This window comes from Mytilus trossulus, chromosome 2, assembly GCF_036588685.1.
Source record: "Mytilus trossulus isolate FHL-02 chromosome 2, PNRI_Mtr1.1.1.hap1, whole genome shotgun sequence".
Classification (NCBI taxonomy): Eukaryota; Metazoa; Mollusca; class Bivalvia; order Mytilida; family Mytilidae; genus Mytilus; species Mytilus trossulus.
This window is the reverse complement of record NC_086374.1, coordinates 38449846-38468534: the sequence shown is the minus strand read 5'-3', so window position 1 is coordinate 38468534 and position 18689 is coordinate 38449846. Positions and strand designations below refer to the sequence as shown.

The 18689-nt window shown below is 31.2% G+C and overlaps 2 protein-coding genes across 3 annotated transcripts in view; one reads left to right on the top strand and one right to left on the bottom strand.

Moving 5' to 3' along the window:
* LOC134707161 (serine/arginine-rich splicing factor 4-like) overlaps positions 1–8557 on the bottom strand; it is a 46122-nt gene extending 37565 nt beyond the window's left edge. For both annotated transcript variants that reach the window (XM_063566706.1, XM_063566707.1), the window contains exon 1: positions 8197–8557. The gene's annotated coding sequence lies outside the window, so the exon portion shown is untranslated. The remainder of the gene's footprint in view (positions 1–8196) is intronic.
* A 10078-nt stretch (positions 8558–18635) lies between these two features.
* LOC134705760 (myosin-IIIb-like) overlaps positions 18636–18689 on the top strand; it is a 45201-nt gene continuing 45147 nt past the window's right edge. The window contains exon 1 of the mRNA XM_063564478.1: positions 18636–18689. This exon is cut by the window's right edge and continues 141 nt beyond it. The gene's annotated coding sequence lies outside the window, so the exon portion shown is untranslated.

Here is an 18689-nt window from a genome sequence, read left to right as displayed (position 1 = left end):
CATTCTGAAGTCGTCATTATTAAGACCCAATATATCACCCAAATATCTAGAAGTAGTTACAAATTTTCGAATCAGATGTTGTTTGTTGATTGGTCTTTGCTGATTTTAGCCATAAATTGTAACTCATGACACTGCAGAAACAAGGGTATGCACTTCAATAATTTGCATTTGGTAGCTCATTGAACAATCCTTGCCATTGACTTGTCGGTTTAACATCGATGAACAGAATACGAATTAGCGCATTTAATACAAGTTTCAAATATGAAATTGGTTTCATGTTCTATTATCACAAGTCAATAATAAAAAAATCTCTTAAACGTAAACTTGATTATGGACTCATTTCGAGATATTTAGCTCGGGAGAAAAGAAAATAGTCTACTTTCAATGAGACTTTCATCAACGACGTCATTTATTTACTGAAACCTTGGTTCGATATGGTGATGACTGATGAAGACAATTATGCATGTTGGTTGGTAAAACTCAGTTTTGATTAAATATCGTAATAGCTGACATTTAAGTCCAACATCTACTCAAAAGTCTTTGTTAAAAGCATAGTTAATTATAATCCAGGGCTAGGAAAGAGGGGCGAAAGATAGTACCAGAGGAACAGTAAAACTCATATATTGAAAATAACTGACAATGCCATATCGTTTATTTACATTTTAACCTATGAAAAAATGTGATAACCGTTAATGAAAATGAGCCATAGGTGGTTTTCTGTTACGAAATGTAACCTGGGTAAAATTTAATCAAAATTAATGGGTCCCGGGTTTGAAAACATTTCAAATTTGTAGATTGTGAAACACTGGTTGTTGACATAGAGTGAAGAAATGAATGAATTGGATAGTTTGAAAAATGTGCATATCAGATATGGCTGAGATTTGAAGGTTTCCTAGGTATTCATTTATCATATTCTTATTTTGAAATAGTTATTCCTTCTGCTATGTAGCATTTTTCAGAATCATCTTACTGACAACCCTTCAGAAATTTAAGGTCCGCATTGCTCTTCAAATTCGAATTTAAACTTTTTTATTCGGACATCTCTGATGAGTCTTTTGTGCACGATATGCACGTCTGGTTTACAAAAAAATGATCTTGGTATCTATGACGGTTTTTTTTCAACGTGAACAAGTGAACTTTATTGCATTGTTTAAGTACACATGTGTTGTAACAAAATAAAAGTGTTGTTTGCCGGACCATACATGAAATGACGGAAGCTTTTATCCTCTTTATTCAATTCATATCCCTTCCGTCATATATATTTATATGTCTAACAATTCAGATAACATTGTTTAACCATTTATATGATTTGATTCGATAGATATGTTTTTCACTTTTTTAATAAATCCAATTTCTATCGAATGCTGATTAAGAGCATTTAAAAAAAAATAAGTTATTGATTATTTAAGACAATTTTTGTTATTCGATCCATGCACTATTGTAAAATCTGTCAAAACGTTATATGTAATTATCCATAGAATATTCAACATAACCTGAACTAAAAATTCGAATTGAAGATTAAAAACGCAATCATTAAAACTTATAAATTGAATCCGTATGTTCATAATTACTACGTAACAACAATAACTGTACCCATTTAACTGCAATAGATGTGAATTTCGAAAATTAATGTTTACATTATATATCAAATTTTTCCATTGATTGATAATTTAAATTTAAGGAAAACGATGAGAAGTATGGAAAATCATAAAAAAAACCCATAGATTACTAATCTGAAATAAGGTTGAAAGATACCAGAGGGACATTCAAACTCATTAGTCGAAAATAAACTGACAAAGCAATGGCAAAAAAAAAAGAGAAAGACAAACAGACACAAAATAGTATGCCTGTACCCAGTCAGGAATACGACAGTTGTTATCCATCCGTTTGATGTTCTTATGCTTTTCATTTTGACATTCGATAATGAACTTTAATTTAGAATATTCCTCGGTGTATTTTTGTGATTTTACTTCATTTTACACGAGATACACAAAATACACAAAACGCAAGATAGACAACTGAAAAACATAACAACACAATCCCACCAAAAACCGGGGGTGATCTTAGGTGACGGAATGGTCAGCGAATATTGCACCTCTTGTGGCTCCCTTTTTGTTGGTTTAGTTAGTACGAACTCGGTGACAGGTCTAATTAGGTAGGTCATATTCGTAAAAAGACGGGGTAGTAGTAACGACATGAGGAAGGTTTCCGCTATCATCTTTAATACGGATATCACATAACTGTCAACCAACTCGTGATGACATCCGTAAAAATTACGAAGGGATGATTTCAACGTCACTATTTCGAACTCTTGATTTATTAGCTCCAATATGAGATCATCTATTTTGTGGGAAAGTTTTGTTTTCCACCGACCTTCATCGTAAATTTGTAGATGTACGTCAAGATATGAGACCGACTTTACGGTATCTGTTGTATCCTTTATCTCAAGTTTGAGGGATAGACGCAATCAACATAGCCATCAAATTTTTAGTGAGAAAACATCATCTATATAGCGAAATGTAAAGTTCAAAGATACTGCTAACTTTTCTCCTTGTTCGTAACAAGAGCCTTTTTTTTCAATCTAATAAGAACAAGTTTTATCTTTTTTAAAAGTTGTGGACTGCTTCGCTCTATCCTTATTTAATGTAATATTTGTGCATGTGGTATTTTTAGCTAGTCGATTGATATAAAATGGATTTACTTTAAGAGTATGCGTTATGAGAATGCCTCTTTGGAGGTGAGCCTAGATTTGAAGTTATAAAATACAGATAATTCTTTTTTGAAATCGTTGTAAAGGAACATTGTTTAGAAAAACAAATCGTGCATATGACAAAGCAAATAAACGTGTATTGATAATTGATATTTCAATTTTAAATTTTAGTGTGCAATATATGCATAATAAAACGAACATGAATAAATGACAGTTGATTGGAACTGATATACACATAGTTAACTTTCCGGCTTTTAATGACTTATCCTGAACGAGAAAAGTCTGTAATTCTTTATCTCATTTAAACCAATGACTGTTGCTCATTTTCAGCAGCATCATAAAGTAACCAATCAGTGACCAGTAATTGTTTCAAGATGACTTCTACGTCTACTGAAACTAAAGCTCCGCATCTAGATGCGAACCAATAAAGAAACAAGTCGACAAGAACAGGGGCACAATTGGTTTCAATAGGAATGCCGATTGGTTGTTGAAAATAACCGTCCTCAAAACGAAATACATATGTTGTCAGTCAGGGAATTAAGTATTTTAATAATGTCAATTTCAAGGAATATTTTGTTTCATTCAGAGTAATTTTTCTAAAAAGTAGGATTTATCCCTCCTTAAGACAAGATACTTGTTTCAACGTTTGGAAGTCTATTTTTATGAGAAAAAAAGCAATACCATCTCTTTTAATTAGTCTTTTTTTAATGGGGAATGCTTGTGTAAAGTGTAGAAAAGTCAAATGTTTTATTACTAATGCAAGATGAAAGTATATATTCTAAAAGGTCTTTATTTTTTTTAGTTTCAACATCTGATTTACGCCATCTATGGAATATGAAAAGCCTATGACAATGAATTTGAATACCAACCTTGATAGCTTATAAAATTGATGAAAATTATAAAAAAAAAAGTTTCGTGAAGCACTTGGAAGACATTGATATTCGAAAAGATTGCAGCAAAAACCTTTTTTTTTTTATTTTGTAATGCTACTTAAATGATTTGACCACTAATGAAAATTATTTTTTTAGCCGAAAAAATATCGGATTTGGTTTTTATTGGTGTCTACCGACCTCAATCTAAATTAAGAAATAAATGTATAAAAAGAAGTAGTCATGGTCTTGTCTTTATGAAAAATAGAAAACAGTTTGCTCATATGTTAAAAGAAAAGTATTCTATGACGTTTGCAAATAGATCAAATAAAAATATTTTCTGCATAGCACATATCAAATCTACATAACTTGTCATTTGGAAATTTGTACGAGCAATCAGCGACATTTTTTCCAGGGTTTTTTTAATTCATTTTTGCAGATGTGAAAATGCAGCTTGTCTTTTTGACAATCTTAATTGTTTTTGCTTGATTATTATGAATCGAATTGTTGCTCATATAATCATATATCATCTGAAATATTTTGATTGTACTTATTTGGCATCAGACTTTGGTGAAGAACAAGTCTTTTTATTGGTGTTATCAATATGTAAGTTCATCAACGGCTTAATAAGATACCTTAATACGATGATAATGTTATCATATACAACAGGAAACGTGTAAAAAAGAAAAGCCATCTATCTAAACAAACGAAAGATTGACAACTACAACATACATAACAATAAATGTTATCACCTAGCAGTATTGATTTCTGAAATAACAACGCAGATCATCGTCTAAGCAATCGAATGTGTCACTTATGTGAATAGAGACTGGTAATAAACTTGAAATTATAACCATTCTAATATGAAATTTATTATTGATTTAAGGTTCATTAAGGAATAGGTTGTAATTCCAATTAATCTACAATTTAATTTAAGCAATGGGTCGTTAAAACTACTTTGCAATTCTCAACATGAAGTATTACGACACTAGCTTCTAATACGTTTCCTGAATACAAGTTGTATTAATATGCTTCAGTATTTTAGAAATTTAAAAGTTACGTAAAATTTTCCTTAGGTTGAGCCTGAAACTCGGGATTTACCTACAATCACACTGCAACGTATTTTATCATAAACATAGATAAAGAAAAAGAAGATGTGGTATGATTGTCAATAAGACAACTCTTCACAAAAGAACAAAATGACACAGAAATTAACAACTATAGGTTGTACGGCCTTCAACAATGAGCAAAGCTCATACCGCATAGTCAGCTATAAAAGGCCCCGAAATGACAATGTAAAACAATACAAACAAGAAAACTAACGGCCTTATTTATGTACAATAAATGTCAAAATAAAGTCTGTATGTATGCCCTATTTATCATATAGTAGTTAGCACAGGTCACAGGGAAAAAATATTGTTTTGTATATATGTAATTGAGAATCTATGTCATGCCTCAAATCTCTCTCAATTCCTAAGATCTGAGTACTGTGACGTAACACAACTCACATCTGAGGTTATTCTTCAAGCATCAAATGTATGTCCTTTCTTCAGAATTTATTCCGCGACATTATGGCACTCACATATGTTGCCTTTGTTTGTTCAAATACGGAAAGGGCTCGACTCATAAGATTGACACAAGGCACACAATCCAACAAACAAACAAAACTTATTTTACGGTTTGCCTTGTAGACTCCTTCCAATGCATTTGCCTAACTCATAAAAGGGTTGTTGACTACTGTGTCTAGAGCAAATGAAAACAGTTCTGATATTTATAGATTATCGTTGATCATCTCAACGAGATTGATTTTCTCGCTTGAGCTGGAACAGCGAAAGTGAGAAAAGCAGCCGAGTTGAGATGACCAATGATAATCTGTTTATCGCTATTTTACCGATGACGACGTTGTCAATTTCAATGTCAATTTCGTTAGCAACGCCACGTGGTCTCCTTATTTTCTAGCAATAATTTTTCCATATAAAGCGAGAGGCATGATATGAAAATTATCACAATAAAAGATCAAAGGAAAAATGCACAAAATAGCGATAAACTATTTTATCATTTCTTTAATCATAAAAAAAATTATGATAATAAGGCTAACTAATAAATGATAGATAGAAATTATAAAGTTTTATATGCAAAGGCTAACTCAAAAATGTTAGATAAAAATTATAAACTTTTATAAGCGAAGACTTTCTAAATAAATGATAGATAGATATTTTAAAATTTTATGAGCAAAGGCTAACTAATAAATGATAGATAAAAAATAAAAATGTTATAAGCAAAGGCTTACTTATTCATGACACTAGTAGATAAAAATTATAAAATTTTATAGTTTATATAGAGACTGTATGTGCCTTTTTAAAGGGAAGAACAAGCTATTCTTGATTTCAACTTTTTTTCCATACTCCAACTTAGACGAAACACAGAATATTTTCAATTTAATATATCTATCATTTAACTCTCTCTTTTCTCAGTGTACATAGTCCAACACACGTTAAAGTTCCGATTGCCTTTACTGATGTCGATTTGATTCCAATATGAAACCTTTTACAACACAAAGATTTCCAAAGACGTTAAGTCGTGCAGAATATACAAATAAAAAAGTATATATTGATGAGCATGTTAAATGCTTATAGAATTTAACTCCCAAATTTGTAAATTCTATTCTATCTTTGAGTTTGACTGTCCCCAGGTATCTTCGCCCCCCCTTTTTTTTTTTATCACCAATCAATCCTAGACAACTGAACACAAGAAGTTATTGTTATACAACATACGTATGGCGGTGTGAATCAGATGTACAAACTGAAATATTCCAAAAATTATACCAACATTAATTCACAAAAAAAGACCACCGTAGACATAATTAACTAAATTTATGACAGGGTAAATCATATTTAAAAAAAATTGTTTGAAATTGACATTTTGATGTTTTGATTGACAACATATTTGTTATGTTTGCAGGACGTGTTTATGCCAAACAACTGACAATCCCATGGAACCATCTTCCTTTTCCGACGTTTGACTTTATCGTAAGAGTGTGTTCATGCAGGAGCTTCTCAGGACGGAGATAAGATATAATTATATTTTAACTGTACGTTCCGCTGAATAGATAATGTCACATATAATTCAAAGTTGAGCGACAATGTTGAAAGTATCAATCCCATCGAACTCGAAATCAGATACAGTTACAGGTACATATCTTGATTCTTCAAAATGGACAATAAAAGTGGGTTGAGTTCGTTCTACTTCTAAGTAGCATGATCTCAGTAATCTTTATGAAATGTCTTCTATCGTGACACCACCGAATTTGCAGTTGCAATAATCAAGGCCAATCGTGCCTCAAGGTCAATGGTGCCATATGTTGAATTCCACCAATATACCAGAGATCATTCCTTTTGTCATGGTATTGTCTATTTGACTTACGTATCTTCTTGGTTTTTTTTGGGAGACTCATCCATATAATTTGCGAGAAAAGAGCGCAAACGTTTCTTTTACTTTTTTCAAAATATAATATAAGATATATTCAAAAACTCATTTGTCCACAGCAGGAGTAGTATTTTATCAAGAAGATACATTTCATCCGAATTTCTCTATAAAATCTTATTTATTGACCACACGCTTGGTCATCTTTGATAATGGTAAACTTTTCTATTAAGGAGAACACAGATACTTGTGAGTTGTTCTTAGATATTACCGCAGAAAAAAAATTAAGGAATATTCGTTTTGAATTAACTTTAATGCAAATCAAAACTGAAATATTGAGCTACGTTTATTTTATTTGTTGTTTTTACATTGCTTCTAGATAAGATGCATAACTCTTCAGCAGTACTGGATTCTCTCAAAATAAATTCTATTCACACAATAAAGAGAACATTATTATCATTTTTTTTAACAGAAAAAGGCCTTAAGGAAGAAACAGATGCATATAAGACCAACTTGAGAACACATTCTAATAAGCAATGAAAAGTGAAAAATTATATATCATGATTGTAAAAAAGTGTACTATGGAATCGAAATGTGCTCATGCCGAATCGTCGTATCTTGGAAAAAGTTTAGTAAAACTTTTAAGTAACTTTTGTTAACGAAACCATTTACATAATGACCTACCAGTTATACATTGCATCAAAATAGTACACGTCACTAAAGACTCGGACGTAATGAAAGAGTTGGGATATATCAAATAGCAAGAGAGGCACAAATGAACATCTCCGGACTGAATAATAAAATTACTAGGACAATAGCAGCAACACATAGGTAAAAACAAATGACATTTAGGGTTAAACATATGGGTTTTGAAACACTAAATGGATATAGCTTTACATTATGGCAAAGTCTTTATCACCCGTTGGACTAAAACGTCTGAAATAATTCAAACATCATATCTGATTTTTTTCAGAAAGAAACACAATTTTGAGCAGTGATATCGTCTTATATTTCGGTAAAAGAAAAGGAAAAAAAAATCATTTTTTTAAATTGAAGTTGTCAAGGTTTGTGGTACTCGCCTAACACGTATTTGTTTTTTATACTTAAAACGATTACAATTGTAAATGAAATAAATCATATGAAAGGAAAATCTCATTATAACTTAAATTTAAAAAAAGCACAAAAGATAGTTACCAGTGTTTCCCAATAGATGCCTTTAAATCCTATACTTCCTTCCACAATATTATTCTCTGAACAAATATTTTCCGAAGCTTTGATATCATACTCAAGTCACTAATAAGCTTTAATACTTTTTTCGATTTTTTTCCCGGGAAACATATAAATCCTTAGAATATTAAGTTTTAATCCCTGTTAACAATAGTACATTAATCTATGCTTCTTTTCAAAGTATTTTTATCTGGACTCGGAGCCAATCAAATTCCGACATAAAACAAGGAGACTACAATGATTAAAATTGACTGTATGCAGACTGCTTCAGATTATAGATGTAGTATTAATAATCTTTCCTTGGAATAATCACACGGAAACAGAATGATTTTATTTAACTGTTTGGAAAATATGCCCACTTGAAATTCTAAGTATTCTTGATAATTTAACCATTAATACACAAGACACATAATTTTCAGTTTTAAACAAAATCTTTTTTATAACTTAATGGATATTTCGTTTTAAATATGGAAAACCTTATAGTTATAGCATTTACATAATGGAATTCATCACGAAATCATTTTTTATTAATCACTTTTATTATTTTGTTGATGAAATTTAAATTTTTAATGAATAATATGGCTTGAAGCGAAGCAGTGTTGTATTAACTTCTAATCCGTTAAACGAAATGCTGCGTTGGATATTTTTGAAAAGTAACATTTATTGAATATTAGTAATTATTTGACATGACTTGCATTTTGTTTTCCGTTTTCTTTTCATTCCAACAGCGCATGTGGTTGAATTCCACCATAGTGACAAGAATACTAATAAATCTGTATGATTGATGGATTGCAGTTTATTTATGTCTCACTTTACCTCAGAGTTGCATCTACTGATAACATCAGACAGTAAAATAGATTGAAATGATAGTTAAACCAAATTTAACATTACCATCATTTTATATAGGGCCAATCATATTGCCTTTTTTTTTAATTTTACAGTTTTGATTTTGTGTAATAGTTAACTAAATTCATAAAAAATACCTTGGCTGAATTTTAATTTCAGCTGCAAATTTTACATGGTCATTTTTTTAATAAACTGTTTACAAAAGTATGAATATTTCTAAAAACTGCGGATTTTCTTATCCCAGGCATAGATTATCTTAACTGCAGTTCTCAATGCTCTTCAACTTTGTACTTGTTTGGCTTTGTAAATATTTTGATCTGAGCGTCACTGATGAGTCTTATGTAGACGAAACGCGCGTCTTGCGTATGCAATTATAAGCCTGGTACCTTTGATTTGAGATTCAAAAGATGTAGAGAAAATCAAACATTTATATTATTTTCAATTCTTAAAATAATTTGTCGTGCATACATGACTACGGTCATTCCAAAACAAGTGTTGCGCATATTTAATAATTTAAATCATAAATTTGTTTTACTGTCGCATTAACTATACGCGTTTTGAAGGCCTTTCAGTTCCCCATGGTAGTCCTACAATCCGTACAGATAACAAGCTTTTGATATTGGCGTGAATTAAATAACGTATTTTAGTTGTAAATTTCTAGTTCATAAACGTTGGGTCATAATGCCATTCTGTTAGAATATAGCTTTTTTCTCGTGTAAAACTACAATGTTTGAAAGATTTTGGCAAATATTTGATTTTGTTTCTGGAATAAATAATAATGATACCGTTCTTAACCTATACACATATTGCATAGGTAATTAGTGGTGTCCGTGATTTTGTTTGATGTTTTTGTTTGTATTGATCTTATGAAATGCCTTTTCAACTAATTTTCATAAGTTGTTCTTATGTTGTGATGTTACACTACTGTCCCAAGTTGGGTCGAATGTTGAGCGCTCACAATTATGTTAATTCCGCCATATTCTTTATATGTCGTTCCCAAGTCAGGGGCCTGTAGATAATCTCAGCATAGATACCAGGATTAAATTTTATATTTATGCCTGACGCGGGTTTCGTCTACAAAAGACTCATCTGTGATGCTAGAATCCAAAAAATTAAAAAAGGCCAAATAAAGTACACAGGAATGAAGTTATAACATATACTAGTAGATAAAAGAAATTATTCATAAATATAGATGATGTTCTGTCTTTTAATTATCCAAACATTTCTGATTAAGTTTCATAAATATATATAAACCGAAACTAGAAATGAATGAAAGAAACAACAGACACAGCTTCTCCTGCCTCATATTTAAATTTATAACTGGAATTTGACATAAGCGGTTATATCATTACCAGAATTTAGGACAAACAAGTTAATTTTAATTTTGAAATTTTCAATGTTTACCTCCTTAGTTGCAATATAACAACCTCACCAGCATATGAGATATATTTTTCCAAACTCATTCGGTACTCAAATGCCTGCAGCTGCTACGCAGATTTTGTAAAATTGTCACCAAGGACTGATATAAAAAGTTGAGGAACTAGTGTAATGTCAAAGAACGTCTCGTCCTTTTTCCAAAAAAAAAGGTTCAACGGAAGATTCCATTCCCTATTTCAATTCTCAATTTTTCTTATTGATGGATATTCTAATAAACATCACATTGTTTATGATTCTTATTACGAGCTTCAGTATTCTTTTATTAGCCTTTGTAAATTATAACATTTACTCTGTTGTCTGTTTTTGTTGATATTCATTTGACGTGGATCGGTTATCATACATCCCGTCATTGTGTTATTGTGCTTTTGTTAATTTTGTATCCTTGTCTTTAGTTCATGATTATGTGCTTTGTTTTTATGTCCCTTTGTTTCTCTTTGTTGACATACTTGTTTGTTATTAAAGATTTGAGAAGATAAGGCAATGATGACTGCTGTATTCCTATTTTTGACATTTTATATATGTTTGTTTTGCTCACGCATTGTTGTCAATATATGGAATTTTCGGCGACTCTCATACAAGTGAGACGTTTAGCTAGTTATTAAACCAGGTTTAATCCAGCATTTTCTTCTTAAAACCAATTCAGGAATATTACAGTTGTTACCTATTAGTTGGATGTGTTTTGAGCTTTTGATTTTGCCATTTGATTATAGACTTTCTGTTTCGAATTTCCTGTCTGACCGGTATTTTTGATATTTCACTTGTTTATATGTTCAAAAATAGCAATTACTCCCTTAGACGACATCGGAGCGATATTATGTAAATGTGTCATATCTTTTGTAAAATTCATGTTCTTTATATAAAGAAAAGCTTTGATCAGTAAATTTGAATGAGTTGTATTTGTCTTCCATGAATCATGTGTCTGTAGAACATGATGCTTTGTATGTTTCTTGATATACACAAAGGACACGGTTAATATTGGTTTGAATATTTAATAAAACTGGTTAACAAAGCATGTCAGCCATAGCGTTGTCAGTTTATTTTCAATTTATAAGTTTTAATGTCACTCTGGTATCTTTCATTGCTCTGTTAAAGATATTAAAATGAAATAAGGAGATATGGTATGATTGCCTATGGGACAACTTCCCACCATATCTTACAACGTATTGTTTTATAAAAATAAATTGCACACATAAACCAACGACTACTATTGAACTTCAGGCTCCATATGTCTTACTCGAGACAGGCACATATATAATTTGTTTCAATCGATTTTGCTCATCTAAAATACAATTAGTTCTATCTTTTGTTATAAAAAGACCGGGATAGTTTGAAATAATGTTTATTAAGGTATTGAAACAAGTGATGATTGAATCTTTAAATTTTTTTCTAAACCTTTTTATTTTCATTCTCCTTTTATTAACATTTTGGATTAGACGCAAACATAATCTGTTTAATCCATCAAATATAATACAAGATAATAATGTGCATAAATTTGAATAAAATATCAAGGTAACTGAGGAAGAATAATCAATAGATGATACATTTTTTTTAAGAGTAATCTGAAATGAAAAGAAACCTTTTATGCGGACAAAATAATTGACTATTGTAAATAAAAAATAAGTCAGACTATGTACTGCTCAAAACAAAACAAGTCAAATACTCGGTATAGACCTGCTTTGCTTGATGCAATGATGTATTTATAACATATACTGAAGCATAAAGGATCTTCCAACGAAAATGTAAACAAATGTAAACCAAGTCGGAGGTTCAACCAACTGTAAAACTAGAGTTAACTCTATCAGTTTCTTCGGAAAATGCCTGTACCAAGTCAAGAATGTGACAAATGATTCCTATTTGTTCCATTGATTGATTAACTCTTAACGGTTAATTTTGTCACTTTTTATGGACTTTTTTTGCAAGTTTGATAAATTTTTATTATGTACCATGAGTGTTGTAAAATTTCAAACAATCGACAAATAAGAAGTTTCTGTACTGCAAATGTTAAATTTATTATATACTACAACTTTAAAGTATGAAGCTGCACACACAATGTTAAATTTTACCGAAGGTCTTTCGAACGGACAGACAAAGTCAAGGTGATATTTTGCCTTCACTGTCCGGAACATCAACAGTCATCATTGTAGAAATCTGATTTAATATTCTTGATCAGCAAAGGTATACAATCTGACCTATCACTCAGTGGCGGATCCAGAGAGGAGGAGGATCCGGGGGACGGAAACCCCCCCTTTTTTTTTTATTAACGATCAATGCATTTAAATGGAGACCAACAGTTGGATTCCCCCCATACTGTTTTGGGAGCCCCCTTTTTTATATGGTTGGATCTGTTTTTCAAGGTAATAACAATCGATGTTTCGTAATTATAAATTAAGATGTTAAGTATACTACAACGAGACAGCAGAAGAATATATCTAGATACTTCAATAATAGAAAGTGTTTATACAATAAACGTAGGCCAAAATCAGTTTAGTTTTAACATGTTTATTTATAGTGAATTGGGAGACAAGTATTTACAACTTATTTTAAGCCCTTTCCATTTTGCAGGTGCTGACTTGTAGCGGCATTACCCTGCTCCTTTTCGAAAAGAGTTTTTTTTTACGTTCAAGATATATTACTTCTTATTAACACGGATCAGCCATTTATCGTCCCCAAAATTCTGCTATTGATCAAAGTAATATTTTGCCATTGTAGTTGTAAAGGAGACAGTAATTTTATGTTTCATACATGTTTTTTTTAAATTTTAAGAGATAAGCCCGAACAATATCTAAAAAAACAAATTTAAAAAAAAATAGAATTTGTATCAATTTGTTAATACATCAACACACATTTATTACATCTTTTAAAACCCTATACCTTTTATAGGATACTCTTATCGTATCATATCAGAGATAAAGTGTTACTTTAACAATCAATTTAATAATATTGGACCTTAAGGATAGTTTCCAATAAGGTTGTAAGGCCATTTATATAACTATCCAAAGTCAATGTTTTATTGTCCCAATGAAAAGTTTTGCTACTTTATCATAATTTGAAATAATTCACCTTCGTGAACACATGTTTTTGAAGTTGCTGTTTAAAATTTATGTTGATTAACAGTGTCCGACAACGAGTTATATTTGTTCACCTGTTCTGGTCGTATCAGTTAATTGCTTATTAGGAATTGATTATATTTGTTCTTTTTCTATATGTTTTTTTAGGGGTCGTGGTTAGAAGGGAAGGGAGTGCACATTATCCAATTGAATATTGTCGCATCATTATGTGCGTGTCTGAAATCAAGATTCACTTACGTACTGGGTGTTGATGACAAATCGTTTGTTATATATGATGGTATTAGACAGTAAATCTAGACTTAAAGGTTTAACATGCGGTATCTTTGGTAATCAGACTACATCAAAATTATCAAATTTATTTGACGCTGACTGACTGATTAGAGTTTTTTCTTTATAAGATTAAACTAACAAACTGAACATCAGTTCAATCCTCTTCAACTTCGTACTTTATTTTGCCTTTTTATCTTTTTGCGATTCGAGCTTTTCTGAGAGTCTTTTGTAGACGAGACGCGCGTTTGGTGTGAAGACAAAATTAAAACCTGGTATCAATGATGAGTTTATTTAAGACTTTTATGGAGAGTTTATGGAGAGTTTGGCTTTATGAATATTTTGATATGAGCGTCACTGATGAGTCTTATGTAGACAAAACGCGCGTCTGGCTTACTAAATTATAATCCTGTTGGCTTTAATAATTATTTACACCACCACTGGGTCGTTGCCACTGTTGGTGGACGTGTCGTCCCTGAGGGTATCACCAGCCCAGTAGGCTACACTTCGATGTTGACATGAAAATCAATAATGTGGTAATTTTTCGAAAAACTTACGATTTTATTATTCCATGCATAGATTACCTTAGTCGTATTGAACACAACGTTTTGGAATTTTGGATCCTCAATGCTCTTCAACTTTGTACTTGTTTGGCTTTATAAATATTTTGATATGAGCGTCACTGATGAGCCTCATGGAGACGAAACGCGCGTCTGGCGTACTAAATTATAACCTCAAAAACAAATCTTTATATCTATGACAGAATTGAGGAAAGATTTCAAAAAATTACGAAATCTCTGGCTAATAATTTACTAGTAATACATAGATTAAGTTTGTGAAAATCAAAAACGTCAGAACATACACAAGCATAGCGAACGAGGTCTGAAATATAAACACCGTTAAAGGAACATTACCATCCAAAAAGGGAAAATTAACAACAGGGAACGAAAAATTTCACCTTTTGTCGTAAATTTTATTGTGCAGTTTTCCATGTAAAACCTAGATATCTAAATCTAGAGAAGGACGTTATTGTCGTTTAAATTTGATTCATTTAAAGTAAGTTCCTTTGGGTAAATGTCGGGAGTATATTGAGAACATTCTTGATTATTTAACGAAAAAATACCAAGATAACGGTAAGTGTTGTTGAATTTGTCAATTAAATGCAATTTAGACGGGCCTTTACTGAGTTTGGTCATAATCTGTATTAGTGACCACAGGAATACTTACAACCTATCGATAACCTTCTGTTGCCAAAAAGTACATAATATTGTGAAGGAGAAAATTAACCGCTTTATCATGTCATAAATCTAGTTTATTTTAAGAGTTTGTTCGTCTGTACGTTCGTCTCATGATTTTTGTTGATCACATATTTCGAAGGACAACATCATAGGTGCTTTCAATTCAATTCTGATAGGAATAAGACACCAATGGATATTTCAATCATAAACCAAACTAAATTTGATAAATTTAGCTCTGCATGCGTTTGGTCTGTTGTAGAGGTATGTTTGTATGTGATATAACCCTTAGTCCGAAGAACAAGTTTCCTTCATCACTGGCATAAGTTAGACATTTAATGATCTGTTTCTTATATGCTGTGACTTCTGTTTCTTAAACTAGAAACTAACCTTCTTGCAGCTGCAGCTCAATTAATTCTATGTCCTTGAACATAGGCGTCACCCCTTACCACTGAACGCTTTTGACAAAGCAACAACCTACAGTTGAATCAAACAATCTGTCTACATTATTTTTGACGACTGCTGAGCAACAATCATATGGACAGTGTGTTCAAAGGAAGATAATCTGCTTTAAGTTTTTTTTTCTCAATTTATAACAAAGATCGCGATAGAGAAACTTCAAGCTATGTTTTTTTAAACAAGCTACATCACTTTACAAACATTCACTTGAACCCCTAGCTTCCTATAATAGAATACGTCTATTAAATATCTATATCAAGACAGCAAGGAACAAAGAATGGTTTAAATTATGTCGGTCAATATCATATATAAGGTTCCATTTGTAAATAAAACACCTCGAGATGTCATCAACATTTCTTCTACTAGAAAATGTCATACAAAAATTCCTCTTTATCAATTGAGAGATACATGATGCACAGTGTATGGCTTTCTTTTTATTCATAAACAAAAGGATGATTCTTTAAATCTAGTTTATGTGTTATTTTTTTGTACTAAATAATTTGGGGGTTTTCCCCGCTCCACACAAACTATCATTATAACCATTTATAATATAAGTTGTATACTTCCTCATTCATAATGTATTTGTAAATACCTTATTTATTCTAAATTAAATAGTATAAAACTGTAACTGATATAATTTTTATATCTGTAATATTAGTAGAGTCAGTAATTCATGAATGCCATTTACTTAATTTCACGTCGAAAAGTTATATAAATAATGATGAAGGATATATCTCATAATAATATACATTGTTTAAGTATAGGGGAAAATTATCTATGTCAAATTCTTCTTTAAAATATATTTAGTTATACAATAAAACAAAACAACATAAATGAAAATGATATCAAAAGTAAAATAATAAAACAAACTCCAAGGAAATTTCAAAAGGAAAGTTCATTGGACAAATAGTAAAATTTAAAGCCCAATTACAAAACTTCTACAGATGGGTATGTTCTCTTTTTGTACTGGATTTTTAGTATTTTGTATTGATGGGCTTCTGTCATATTGACAAGTTTCCAAAAAATGCTTTTTATTCAATCAAAATATGATGTACTCGTGGAAAACAGTACAGATTCTCATCAACAAATAAAACAATCGTTTTATCCACTTTGATTTCAATTAATTATGGCTGATAGCTGTCTCGTTGGAAATAATACTATAACTCCTTAATTTAATATCTTCGCTTTTCTTTAGTATCTTAGTTATCCAGCACACACACTGCATGACAAGATACAAATCTCAAACACAAAAACAGTAAACCAATACGAATTCAATTTTGCATTTTCAGATGACACAGCGAAAATCACTAACGAAATACACAAATCCTGTCTTTGTAACTTCTTATTATATTGTCATTAGGCAAAAGAGGGACGAAAGATACCAGAGGGACAGTCAAGCTCATAAATCGAAAATAAACTGACAACGCCATGGCAAGAAAAATAAAAAGACAAACAGACAAACGATAGAACACATGGCACAACATAGAAAACTAAAGAATAAACAACACGAACCCAACCAAAAACCAGGGGTGATCTCAGGTGCTCCGAAAGGGTAAGCAGATCCTGCTCCACATGTTGCACCCGTCGTACTGCTCATTTTATTACATATCCGGTAAATAGTCTTATTTGGTAGGTCACATTCATGAAATGGAAGGTGATTGTAGTTACGACGTAAGGAGCATATCCGATATCATTTGTGAAACGGTTATTCCATAACGGTCAACCAATTCGTGATGGCGTCCGTAAAACTTACGAAGGGATGATTTCAACTTCACCATTTTAAACTCTTGGTTTAATAGTTTCCTCGTGAGCAGCAACCCTTTATAAAAAAAATCATGATAGGAAATGCAAGAACGGGAATATCGTATCAATTCGGAGATATATACCCCGTATGCAGGTGGTGCTGGATTGTTGCTACTTAAAAATGAAAATTCACAATTGGAAATCTGAAATCATCTCTTTTATCGTAAAGTGTTGTTTTCAACCGACCCTCATTGTCAATTTCTAGATGTAAGTCATGACATGAGGCCGACTTACCTGTATCCGTTATCTCTAGTTCCATTGGATAGATGCATTCAACATAGTCACCAAATTTTTAATTATTTAGTGAAAGACTATCATCTATATATCGGAAAGTAGATATAAAGGATATTGCTTACTTCTAATCTTTCTTCCTTCAAAGTTCCTGTATGAAGGCAACCTCATAATTTTAAAGAAATAAATCGGCAAGAAGAGGGACACAATTGGTTCCCATTGGAATGCCGACAGTCTGTTGAAAAACACGTTTTCCGAAAGGTAATTAATATGTTGTCAATCAAGAAATCAAGCATCTTGATAATGTTAGTTTCAGAATTGTTTTTCTTTGAATCAGAGTGATCCTTTACAAAGTAGGATTTATCCCTGCCTAAGACAAGATACTTGTATCTACGTTGGCCATTTTTTTTATGAAACAAAGCAATACCAATTCTTTCAATTTTTCTTTTATTTTCGAGTGTGGAATACTTGTAGTGTAGAAAATTAAAATGTTTTAATACTATTACTATTTAGATTAGACAAATGTATTGGTGATTGGGTCACACAGTAAGAAAAATAGCAATCTTCTATTCAACTTATCCTCAGACAGTAATTGTCTTGTTAGATATCAAGTTCTTATAAGTATGAACATTTTATCAAAATATCAGTCATCAACAGTGGAAGTGCTTGTGAGTTTATTTCATTAATCAAAAAAAAATATATAATTTTTTTTTCATTGATTAAAAAAAAATGATCAAATTTATTTCATTTATTTCAAAAAAAAATTCACAAAATGAATGAATTTCTATACCAAACGCGTGTAAAAATAATATGAATAGAGTTAATGAAACCGATTGTGTAAAGATTTTTATTCCCAAAATTTCAACCCTAAAACGACAATGTGCTGTATCTGAATTTACTGGCAATTTAGCTCACCTATTTTTGACTATAATGAGTTATTAAGTAACAAAACAAAATGCAGGGTCATTTATGGATCAGTGATTTGAAATGAATCTAAAAGTATTTAATTCTGAATGCTATTATTAGTTTTTAAATATCTTCTACATCTTCCACACGAACGCTCATACGTCCTATCTTGAAAACGATGTAATAAAGACTTAATTTCACTAATAAT